Raw genomic sequence first — 12,507 nt, forward strand, 5'->3', positions numbered from 1 at the left:
TTCACACTGCCTCACCTTCCCTTACCCTCACTCTACCTTCTCTTCACCTCCCCTCACTCTTACCTCTGAAACCCCCTCCCCTCTCCACCCCCATGGACATCTCCTGGCGGTCTCCGCATGCTGTATTAACGTGCTGTTTTGACGTATCCCATTTCGTTAAATCCTGCACGACCTCATCCCCCCTTTCTCCACAAGTCCCACTTCCAAACACAAGTTCAAAACCCCTCTCCTCATGCTTATATCTTCCCAAACCCCTTCCACCTCCCCACTTCCCCCTCGCCTACCAGCTCCCACCCACCTCCCAGAGTGTATGGCGATGTTTGGTGAGGCGTCGCTCTCCCCACCTCCCCCTTCCTCGCTCTTCCCCCCTTCCTCACCCCTCCTAGATCCTCCGCCCCACCTCCCTTCTTGCTCCCCCTCTCACCTCTCTTGCTCTCCCTCTCTCACTCCTTCCCCTACCCCTCCTCCTCTGATAAGGGGACTGTGTAAGACTTACGGTTTAGTTTTGAATTTAAAACAGCTTCCCAAGCATGCAGCATTTATGAATCAGTTTCAGAGTGAGCCGACTGGAAGTGTGCAAAGAATCAGTTTCGGAGTGAGCCGACTGGAGGGGGCAGATTAGCTGCATGTGCAAGCGTGCATACATGCAGGGCTTTTCCAGGCAGATAGCATGGGTTTTAAATGTTCCTCCCTGGTTTTAAATAGAACACAGTGGTTAAAAAGAAAATGTCGCTGTTCTGGAGTGTTTTATTGCCCTTCCCTTCCCCTTCCCTCATGCTGCCTTCCCCTCCCCAACCCTTGCACTGCCTCCCCTTCCTTTCCCCTCACACTGCATTTCTATCCCCTCACACTGCATCCTCCTTCCCATCACACTGCCTTCCCTTCCTCTCTTGCTGCCTTCCCTCCTCACAAATCCCCTCCCCTCTACAACCCCCCTCCCCTCACTTGGAAATCTCCAGGTAGTCTCCATGTGCTGTATTAACATAGTTTTAATGTACCCCATTTTGTTCAATCCTATATTACCACCTTATCAACAAGTCCCCCAACCACACGCAAGTACAGAACCCCATCCCCTCATATTCACCTCCTCCCAAACCTCATCCCCATGTCCCCCCTCCTCTCTCCCCCATCCTCCTCACCCCACCCTCCACCTCCCAGAGTGAATAGTGATGTTTTGTGAGGTGTTAATCTCCCTACTCCCCCTTCCTCGATCTTCCCCCTTATTAGCTCCCCCCTCACTCCCACACCCCTCCTCTCTCCCTCCCTCTGTCCTCACTCCCCTCCCTCCCACACTTCTCCTTACCTACTCCTCTCTCCCTCCCTCCGTCCTCTCTCTCTCTCTCCTCTCTTTCTCTCTCTCTCCCTTCCTCGCTCTCCCTCCCCTCCCACTCCCTTCCCCCTCCCTCCCCTTCACCCCCTCTTCTTTCTCCTTCCCCTCCCAATCCATTCCCTCCCTCCTTTCCTCTCCCCACCCCTTTAATATTTCCATTAGCAAAGCGACAGGTTGCATTTGCTTGTCGAAAATTTTTTTTAAAACCTTTGTCTTCTTGGATGTTTGTATTTCGTTCTGAGAACACTTTGAACTCCCATCATTTCATCATTATATTTGAACATCATTTCAGGACATACTATTTAATACGAAGATTTGTGATCTCTCTGTAGGACCAACATTAATTAAAATTTATGTTTTACTATTAATTACTCGTTCACACCAAGAATAGGGTGCAGGATGAGCTCAAAGGGTAAATATCACATTGTGCCTTTGAGGAATTGAGGGTTTGAATATAAATTCAAGGTGTTGCAAGGAAAACTGGCTGTTACACATTAAATACAAAAAAGTGATACATTTCAAATATCTTGGTCCACAACCACTGAACCAGACTTCATCAACAACTGAGGTATAGGATCAGGTATTTTTGGACATCAGCTGGCCCTCAAATCTTATCACATTTCTGTAAACCTAGTTTAGCAATGCACAGTCGAGCATTGACCAAATTTGAGTGAGGTTTGTTTGAGTGCATGGAGTGAGTGAGGACTCCATGTGCATTGAGTTAGGAGGTGTGATGCAGCTCTGCTATGAGTCATGAGCATAGTGTAAGAAGTGTTGCAGGTGGTGCAAGCTAAAAGGGGACAAGACGAATCATGTGATAGTGGAGGTGCAGAGATTGGAGAATAGAAGAGGAATTATGGAATGTATATGCCTGGTGTTAGCTTAATGGTAAGGGTGGTGGGCTTGGGATCCCAGGATCCTGAGTTCAAATCCCACTTTTCTGTTGAATTAATACCAGGTGGGGTTGACTCTGCCTGTCATCCTTCTGAAGTCGGCAAAATGAGTACCAGCATGTATCCTGTGTCAGACTGGCGACCTGTCCAGGATTGTGCCTAATAGCGAAGCAGACTGCTTAGGTAACACCAACGCTCTGCACAGAGTATAGCCCTAATAGATGGATGGATTATGGAAAGTATCAGTAAAGGTAGAGAAAGAAGAGGAAAAAAAGAGTAAGAAGAAGAAATGAAGACCACCAGATTTGGTGGTGTAAATGTTAGAAGGTCCATTTTGTGTCTGGGAAGTTGGCTGTTCGAACCATACCAAAGTCATATCAAAGACCTTAAAAATGGTACATGCTTCTTCCTTGATTGACACTCAGCATTTAAAAAAGATTGAGCATCGGCAAACAATCATAGTGCAGATTACATTATCCTGATGGTCTCCACCTGCATTTAAGTGCCTTGTATGGGAACTCACGTTATTATTAAGATGAGACTTTTGAGTGCATTTTTTCAACTTACTTGCTGGAGACACATGAAGCATGGAGCTGTTGAGTATCATTAAGGGTGTTAGGAGTGACTACTGATGCTAAGTGAAAGAAAAATAAGAACCAATGCACTTCTGGTTCTGGGTATGACCTTGCTGAAAAGTTTTACCTCCTTCGTTGTCACTCATCAAAACTAAGAATTCCACACCAAATCTGTTATTTATTTCCATTATCGATTGATCTTTGGGTTGATAATAGTGTTTAAGAACCATTCTCAAGTCTTATACAAACCATTTTATGTGTAATGGCAAATCCAACTTCAGGTGTCTGCCTGAACTCGCAGAGCCCCAGCTAGGAAGTGTGCTTCAGGTCAGGTATGGGAACATGTGCTGGAGAAGCGCGTCGCTCCATCCACTTTCCACTGGTAGACCACTTTCAAGAGACCTCCATCTGGACATCCCCCATGCAGATGCCTGGCTCATCCCCATCTCCTTGAAATGCCGATCAATCTGCTGCAACCATGCATGAGGCATATTGTCAGTCTGATAGCCTCCCCCACTCATGAGGCTCCATCGCTGAGAGAATATGGTGAGTATGATCCGTGTCAGGAAAAAGAACCACATGTCCATATAGCCGCAGCTGACGCTCACCGACTGTAAAGATAACAAATATCATCTGAGTCACTCTCAGCAACGCTCATTGGACACAAAGTCTGACCAACAATACCCAATGATTCTCCAAAGAGACCTGGTACCGAAGGAGTTAAGTCTCCATCTCAGATCCTTGGTCAGAGTCCAAGTTCCACATCTGTAGAGTAAGACTGTAAGGACCAAGGACTTAAAGACTTAGACTTTTATCCTCCTGTCTAGGACAGCCCATGATCCATTGAATCCATGACTCCCAGGCCCAACAAGATAACAACAAGTACAGACAAGATAACAGCATCCAAGACATCATTGAAAGCCTGGATCTTATTTTTGACTGAGGAAACCCATAATCACAGTGGCTCTGACTCCTCATTCAGCACTTTGAGGGACCCCGTAAGGATATCCAGCATCTCCACAACGATGACTGCATCATTTGCGAAATAAAGGTCAGAGATCTTGATATTCCCAAATGATGCACCGCAGCTTCATCTCTCCAACATCCTCCCCAGAATCCAGTCCATACAAGTGCTGAAAAGTATGGAGGCCAGCCAGTACAAACTCCAGTAACAACTGGAAATAAGTTGGAGATGGAACCACCACACCTCACAGCACTCTCAGTACCAGGATATCGTTCAGAAATCAGATCAATAAGTTTTAGTGGCACCACACGAAGACTGAGAATACTCCAAATGGCATCCAGATTCACTGAATCAAATGCTTTGCAGAGATCAACATCGGCTGCAAGCAGCCCCTGCCAAAACTCTCATCTGTATTCAGTGAGGATGAGAAGAGCAAGTTCTATAGCCATCATTAAAGACACTCGTACGACGAGATTGGGTGCTCTGAGAGCATTATTGTCATAAAAATACGGTGGGTGAATTTTCTTTGACTTCTTAACCACAATAAGATTTGTCGAGGGTATTGGCACATTGATGTACTCATAATTAAATGTACCATCGTGTTCTTTTCACTAGAACAAACAATGACAATATCTCATTTAAAAAATTGCTTTAATTATTGCATCATAAAAATGCAACATCACAATGATGTTTACATTTGTATTATTCCGTGTTTTCCGGCTTTTTATTCTTCTGCAACAAGCACCCAGGTGCAAGCAGAAACGAGGCAGCGTCGGGGTGGCTTTAACAACAGCCTGACAAGCAATAGTTGCATCTGGGAAATCAAATGCTTGCATTAAGTGGTGCTCTTGATTTATCGAATAGTACCTTCACAAAAAATAAAATTTGTTATTGCTAAAACTTACAAGATGATTATCTTTGTATTATAATAATGTGCATAGATAACAATAGTATTTTAACAATAGCATTTTGGAATGAAATAGGCAGCTTCTGTTTCCTTTGTTTGGCAAGATATTTTTTTCCATATTTTGCAGTATCTTATAAAAAAGTAAATAAATAAAAAAACAAGATACTGAAAAAGAATACTGGCTTTTTTTTTTTTAAACGACAACAATAACAGCTAGGAATAGCAACTACATCAGACTCTGCATTATATTGAACATTTTCACTGAGTACTCTATCATTCAAGGTAAGATGTTTTAATCTGGGATTTTTTTTTTAACCAGACGTAAATAGTTGACTTTCTTTACTGTTGAATACTAAACTTTATGACTTTACATTTACAACTATCAAATTTTTTTGCTTGACCTTGCTTAACAGAAAGGCTCAATAAAACACTGATAACATTGCATTGCATTACTTTTGCAAAATCAATCTGATCCATTGCGACCATACTCTGTGAAGAGCATCAGGGCTGCCAAAGCAGTCTCCTGGGCTATTGGGCACAATCCTGGATAGGTCGCCACTCCAACACAGGACACTCGAATGGCTCAATCATCCCAGCAAGCTGGTACTCATTTTGCCAACCTCAGAAGGATGACAGGCTGTCATCCCCAACTGGTATTAATTGAACACAAAGCAGGATTTGAACTCAGGACCCAAGGATCCCAAGCCCACCATCCCAAGCATTAAGCTAACACCAGGCATAAATATACATTATGTGCTCACAATGCAAACATTAGACCAACTTTAATTGTGCGACAACTAAATGCATCATTCACTGGCGTACATGTCTGAGAGCCAAACAAAAAAGCCAAAGCAGGTTTTCTTGCCATTCTTTAACAGCGGGAGCCACAGAAACTGAAAAGTGAATGGTGCTTCGAATAGGAAGCGCAATGTTAGCCACAGTTGAAAAGTCTCCGAGGCTGATGAGCCCAATTTAGACTTCACACCGGTACAAGTTGGGAAACACAAAAACAATAGCATCAGTTGAATTTAAAAAAATGTAGGAAAGGTGTGAAAACGAGGGAAAACTGAACACCAGTTAAGTTTGAGTTCGATGTCATCATTTGCTCGGCGATTCCTGAAGGCCGTGCTACATTCCGACCGATCTGCTTTGCTTTGGCCTTTTTTATAATGTAAAAAAAAACTTTTTTAATGAATCAGATAGCAATTAGAAAGAAACTTCTAATTAGTCATATTCCCCCATCAGGGCCAACCATGAGTCATTGCAGCATGATGGTACATTACAGAAATATCCAAACAAGGAGCACATCATATTGCTACGAAAATTTGAATTCTTATATTTTGCTATGATCTTTTCTTTCGAATGAGTGGAATGGTTGCCGATGTGATTTTTGTCATTATGGGACTTAGAATTTCAAACATGCACAATTAACATTGTTTTATCACAGAATCGTTTAATACTTAGCTGAAATGCAGAGAAATGGGAACGAGGTTGATAATAATCGTAGGAATATGGCACATAACTAGCAACTCACCATGGATCAGAATCAGTTGTGAAAGTTGGACAATGACACAGCTAGGAGGCAGTGCAGGGATTTGCCCAGGTTTGTTTCCATTTTGTCCACCCCCCTGCATCCTTGTCTTCCCCTCATTCTCACCTGCATCGCTTGTTTGTCCCTCGGCCCTGTTGTTCGTGTTTCTTCCTCTCTTTCTAGTGTCTTTTGTTCTGTTATGTTCTGGTTGGTTCTGTGTTGTAGCTCTTCCACAAGCCTTGACTTTGTAAAAAATAAAAAAATAAGGTGGAACCGTGCCCGAACAAGTTATGACCTTGAAGCCATTGTTATCCATGTGATTGTCCCATTGAGGGACATGCTTGGAATGATAAGCATAAAGGACGATGACACCACAGAGAGAGATGGTGTTGAGAGAAAAGGGAAGGAAATCAAGGGGAGGAGATGCAAGTGAAGTCCTTTTGGCTTGGATTATATCACATCGTGCTCAGGGGGATTCTCCCTTTGAAACAAGGGTGCTCCAGCATTTGTTGAAGCAGAGCCTCAGCTCGACTGAATCTGCCATGCTACAAGATCCTTCTGTCAAGACTTGTGTGCTACTGGTGGGCCCATTTATTACTGACAAGCAAATACAAACCACCACTTCACTGATGGGAAGATGATGGGGGATTGGGGGGGAGGAGGAAGGGGGGGAGCAAAGAGAGGTGAGGAAGGAGGGAGAGTGAAGAAGGGGGAGAAGCGATGCCTCACCAGACATTGGATGGAGGGTGGGAGTGAGGAGAATTGGGGAGAGAGTTGGGAAGTGGGGAGCAGAAGGGGGTGTTCTGGACTTGCGTTTGGTAGGAGGATTTCAGAGGGAAAGGGGGAAGGGGATCTCAACAACTTGCATTTGAGAGGGGCACTTGAAGAAAAGCCTTCTGCTGGCATTATTACTAAATTCGGTAGATGAAAACAGCATGGTCAAACAGGTCATACTAGACACTGCCCTGACATGTCCATGGGGGGGGGGGGTAGATGTGAGAGGGGCTTTCGGAGTAGGTGAGCGTGAAAGGAAGAGAAGGGAAGGGAAAGAAGGGTGTTTTCCTTCAATCATCAAAAAAACTACACCAGTGTTTGTGCATTTATTTGCTTTCTACACATGGAATAAGCTCTAGAATCTCTTAAACTGAGCAGAATTTTAAAATTTAAATTGCAGATTTGATCCGAGCAGCAGTTCTGACTGTTACAGTGTTCATTTGTCCAATTTGTACATTCTTTAACACTCCTTCCTCTCCTCGACCTTCAGAGGGTTGTATGGTGGTGAAGAGGGTTTGTGAGGAGGTTAGCATACCTGCCTGTATGCATGCATGCTCACAGATGCAGCGATCTTAACACCCTCCGGTCAGCCCACTCGGAATCAGATTCATACATGCTGCACTGCACTGGAAGCAGTCAGTTCTTAACAGCCCACATACACATTCCTCCAACTTCCTCATAGTCCATGCTAACCATGCACATACACAGGCAATATACTCAAGCTTTCACTGGTATGGATTTCCACACATCCACAATGCATGTCCCACGTGGCTTTGGTGCCACAGCATGTACGCTCCCCGCATGGCTTCAGTTCCACAGTAGATCTGCTCCCCACATGCTAAAGCAAATGGTTCGCGAGATGGCCAGGTAACCTCCACCATGGCGCCATGCACCAGGGGCCCATGTGCGAGTTCGTTCCGCATGTCCTCAAAACCTATGCACCGCACACATGTAATCAGGCATGCAGGCTCACACACACCCCCACAAAAAGTCATCCGTACCCATTTGTACCACGTCCGTATGTGCTGTCTATGTACCTCTTCATGCTTGCAGCAACTGCCGGCTATGAATATATTGCAGCAACTATTAATTTATTTGTATTAATATTTTATAATGAAAGCAGATCACACAAAATGGTGAAAAAGTAAACTGTGAACGTAATTGCTAAAAAAAAATGGACCTCCGTGGACAGTACCGCCCATGGGCGTCGATTGCTTTTGAAAAGTGGGGGGGACATTGCATGTCCAGACCACGAAGCCCACTTCGTGCTGGCATAGACACAGCAAGTCTACCCATGCAAATTCTTGATTTTATACGCTCGTTGACATGCTGCCTTCTGATCACACAAATCCCTTAAATTGATCTGACCATCTATCGACCATCTTTTTATCAAATGTAAGCAGATGGAGCGAAATTAATTAAACATTAATCATACACATTTCAAAGTTTCAAGTGTCATCAAAGAAATACAATATATATATATATACATATATATATATATATATATATATATATATATATATACACATATATATACATATATATACATACATATATACATATATATACATACATATATATACATACATATATATATATATATATATATATATACATATATATATATACATATATATATATATACATATATACATATATATATATACATATATATATATATATATACATATATATATATATATATATATATATATATATATATATATATATATATATATATATATATATATATATATATATATATATATATATATATATATACATATATATATATATATATATATATATATATATATATATATATATATACATATATATATATATATATATATATATATATATATATATATATATATATACATATATATATATACATATATATATACATATATACATATATATATATATATACATATATATATACATATATATATACATATATATATACATATATATATATATATATATATATATATATATATATATATATATATATATATATATATATATATATAGTTACAGTTGTGGAAATTCACAGAACACCATTCAGGTTCCCCGAAGATCAGTTATGTCGATAAGTGTGTGCCCAGATTAGATTTCCCCACCAATGTCTAAAGGGCGTTATTCATGTCCCGGGCTGTGCATCTTTGAGTTAGCCGTTATTCTGTTCTGTCTTTTATTTCAACCAAAACAGCATCTCAACAACCACGCCATCCCCACCACAGCGCCAACCACACTACAACCACGCCGCCACCACCACAACAGCGTCTCAACAACTCCCGCCCTGATATCCCTCAGAATGACGAAAGAAAAGAATGTCGGTGATCGGACCAAAAGAACCAAGCCGAGCTCTGTTGGAATTTTCCCTCAGAACGACGAAAAGAAAGAATGTCGGTGATCGGACCAAAAGGGCCAAGCCGAACCCCCCTGGAATGTCCCCCCGCGTGCCGAGAATGGAGGGGCAAACACTCCGGGGTGATAAAAGGGCCGCGTTGGAGCGCCGAGGGAGAGTTGAGGAGGGAGTTGGCAGCTGGTGGTTGGCGAGTGGGTGGAGAGTCCCTCTCCTTGGTCGTTGGAGGGTCCGTTAGAGGCGCCGTTGGAAACGAGAGTGGAGTTGGGAGCTGGTGTAGTCCGGTCGAGTAGAAGCCGGAGAGGAGTCGCCAGCCGGATCGCCGTTGGAGGCGCTGTTGAAGGGACAGGTGAGTCCAGCAGAGTGTGGGCAGAGACACCGAGGGTCGACGAACCAGGGCCCAGCGAGTCACCACGAAGGTGGCAGGTAACCAACTCGGCCTCTCAGAGCCTTGCGATCATCCCGCCTCCGAGGAATATTAAAGGCCTATGGGCCCAGTTCTCCCTGTTCTTTTCTGGGGTTTTTGCATGGAAGTCTGTGGCGCCTTGTCCGTTAAGTAGTGAATTGTTATAAGTGCATGTAAATCATAGATAGATTGGCTGTAGGTCTTTTTGCTCGTGTTTTGTCCCTTACCCCCATTGCTTCATTGACTGCATGCGTGTAAAATAAATGTCTGCATTGTTTGAATATTCACCTGCTCGTTGTGTCCCTTCCTCCATTGAACTGCCATAATTGCATTCGGAATAAACAGTTGGTTATTAATAGCCAATAAGATAATTGGGTCCAACGGGGCTTGGCGATAACAAACCGCTCGGCAATTGCAGACGGAAAGAGCTGCTTAAAGCGGCTCGTTTCCGGACAGGTCCCGTTGAGGTACAACCTCTCGGTAGTCTGACCACGCGAATAATTAGGTAAATCGACAATTCTGCGATCGACCCTGTAGCGCGGGCAGAGCATTGACAAGGTTGTGGTATGGTTAAAAACACACCCGTAGCTGGATTTTGGCGTTGATCTGGAAGCTGCGACTGGATTGCCACGGTCGGTGGGTGCGCGGCCGCAATCGGGATAAAGGCGGCTGTCCGCACGCCGGAGTGGCAGAAATCCACAACAAGATATATATATATATATATATATATATATATATATATATATATATATATATATATATATATATATATATATATATATATATATATGTATGTATATGTATATGTATATATATATATATATATGTATATATATACATATATATATATATACATATATATATATACATATATATATACATATATACATATACATATACATATATACATATACATATATATATATACATATATATGTATACATATATATATATATACATATATATGTATACATATATATATACATATATATGTATACATATATATATACATATATATATATACATATATATATATATATATATATATACATATATATATATATATATATATACATATACATATATATATATATATATATATATATATATATACATATATATATATATATATATATATATATATATATATATATATATATATATATATATATATATATATATATATATATATATATATATATATATATATATATATATATATATATATATATATATATATATATATATATATATATATATATATATATATATATATATATATATATATATATATATATATATATATATATATATATATATATATATATATATATATATATATATATATATATATATATATATATATATATATATATATATATATATATATATATATATATATATATATATATATATATATATATATATATATATATATATATATATATGTATACATATATATATATATATATATGTATATGTGTATACATATATATATATATATATATATATATGTATACATATACATATATACATATATGTGTGTGTACATATACATATATACATATATGTGTGTGTATATATATATATATATATATATATATATATATATATATATATATATATATATATATATATATATATATATATATATATATATATATATGTATATATATATATATATATATATATATATATATATATATATATATATATATATATATATATATATATATATATATATATGTATATGTAGCAATGTGTATATATATATATATATATATATATATATGTGTGTACATATACATATATATACATACATATACATATATATATATATATATATATATATATATATATATATAAAATATATATGTATATATATATAAAATATATATAAAATATATATATATATATAATTGTTTATCAAGCCTCCTTCTCATGACCCTTGAACTGATTCACTAAACATAAACTGAAAACTCGACTGACATACAAATTGATATTACACGAGTATGGTCAACTTACCTTAAAACTTGCCAAAAATATGAACCCTCTTGTCTGCCGATCCAGTTAAAAACTTTGTAGCAATGTCTTGGGGGTCAAGTGCAATCAGACGATCTCGGTGAACATGACAGATCATGAAATGGTTGAGGCGTTGTTGGGTCATTGTGGAACGTAACCAAGTCTTCATACATCTGAGTGCACTGAATGATGGTTCAGCTTTGCATGAACTTGCTGGGGAAACCAATAGAAGCCTAAGCAAACGTTCTACCTGTGGGAACATTCGACGGACTTCCGGCACCATGTCTTCAAATATCTTACGGTAATCCTCAACAGATGAACCACTGAACTGGTACAAAAGAAGCCAAGTTCTTGCTCTTGTGAATCCGACAGTTCGGGATATTTGCGGACTATTTGTGGTTTGAATGACCCAGACAGGAACATTTCACCCAAGTCCCTATTCGCCATGAGGTCAGTTGATGTGAAGTACTCGTTCAAGTTCTTGGATGTGCTGTCGATGACTGAAAAATTCAACTCTGTATACCACCTCTGCAGAATTGGCAGTGTATTCCTGCGTGCCTCCATCAAGTCTCTTCGGAAGCTTGTGCTTACGAGGGAGGGTCACTGGATCTAGTTGGCACTGCTGGAGCTTCTGCTGTGCTGCTTCGAAAACATCCTTAAACGTCTGGTCGGTATGGAGAGATTGGAGATTCTGTGCAGTTACCTTTGCAGCAGTAAGGATACCAGAGACGGTA

The 12,507-nt window shown here is 39.6% G+C and overlaps 1 pseudogene; it reads right to left on the reverse strand.

The window, feature by feature from the left end:
- Positions 1–7,699: 7,699 nt before the first annotated feature.
- Positions 7,700–12,507, reverse strand: part of LOC147035146 (uncharacterized) — a 115,771-nt pseudogene continuing 110,963 nt past the window's right edge.

Source organism: Eptatretus burgeri, chromosome 1, assembly GCF_056783735.1.
Source record: "Eptatretus burgeri isolate ZD-2024b chromosome 1, Ebu_testis_v1, whole genome shotgun sequence".
Taxonomy (NCBI): domain Eukaryota; kingdom Metazoa; phylum Chordata; class Myxini; order Myxiniformes; family Myxinidae; genus Eptatretus; species Eptatretus burgeri.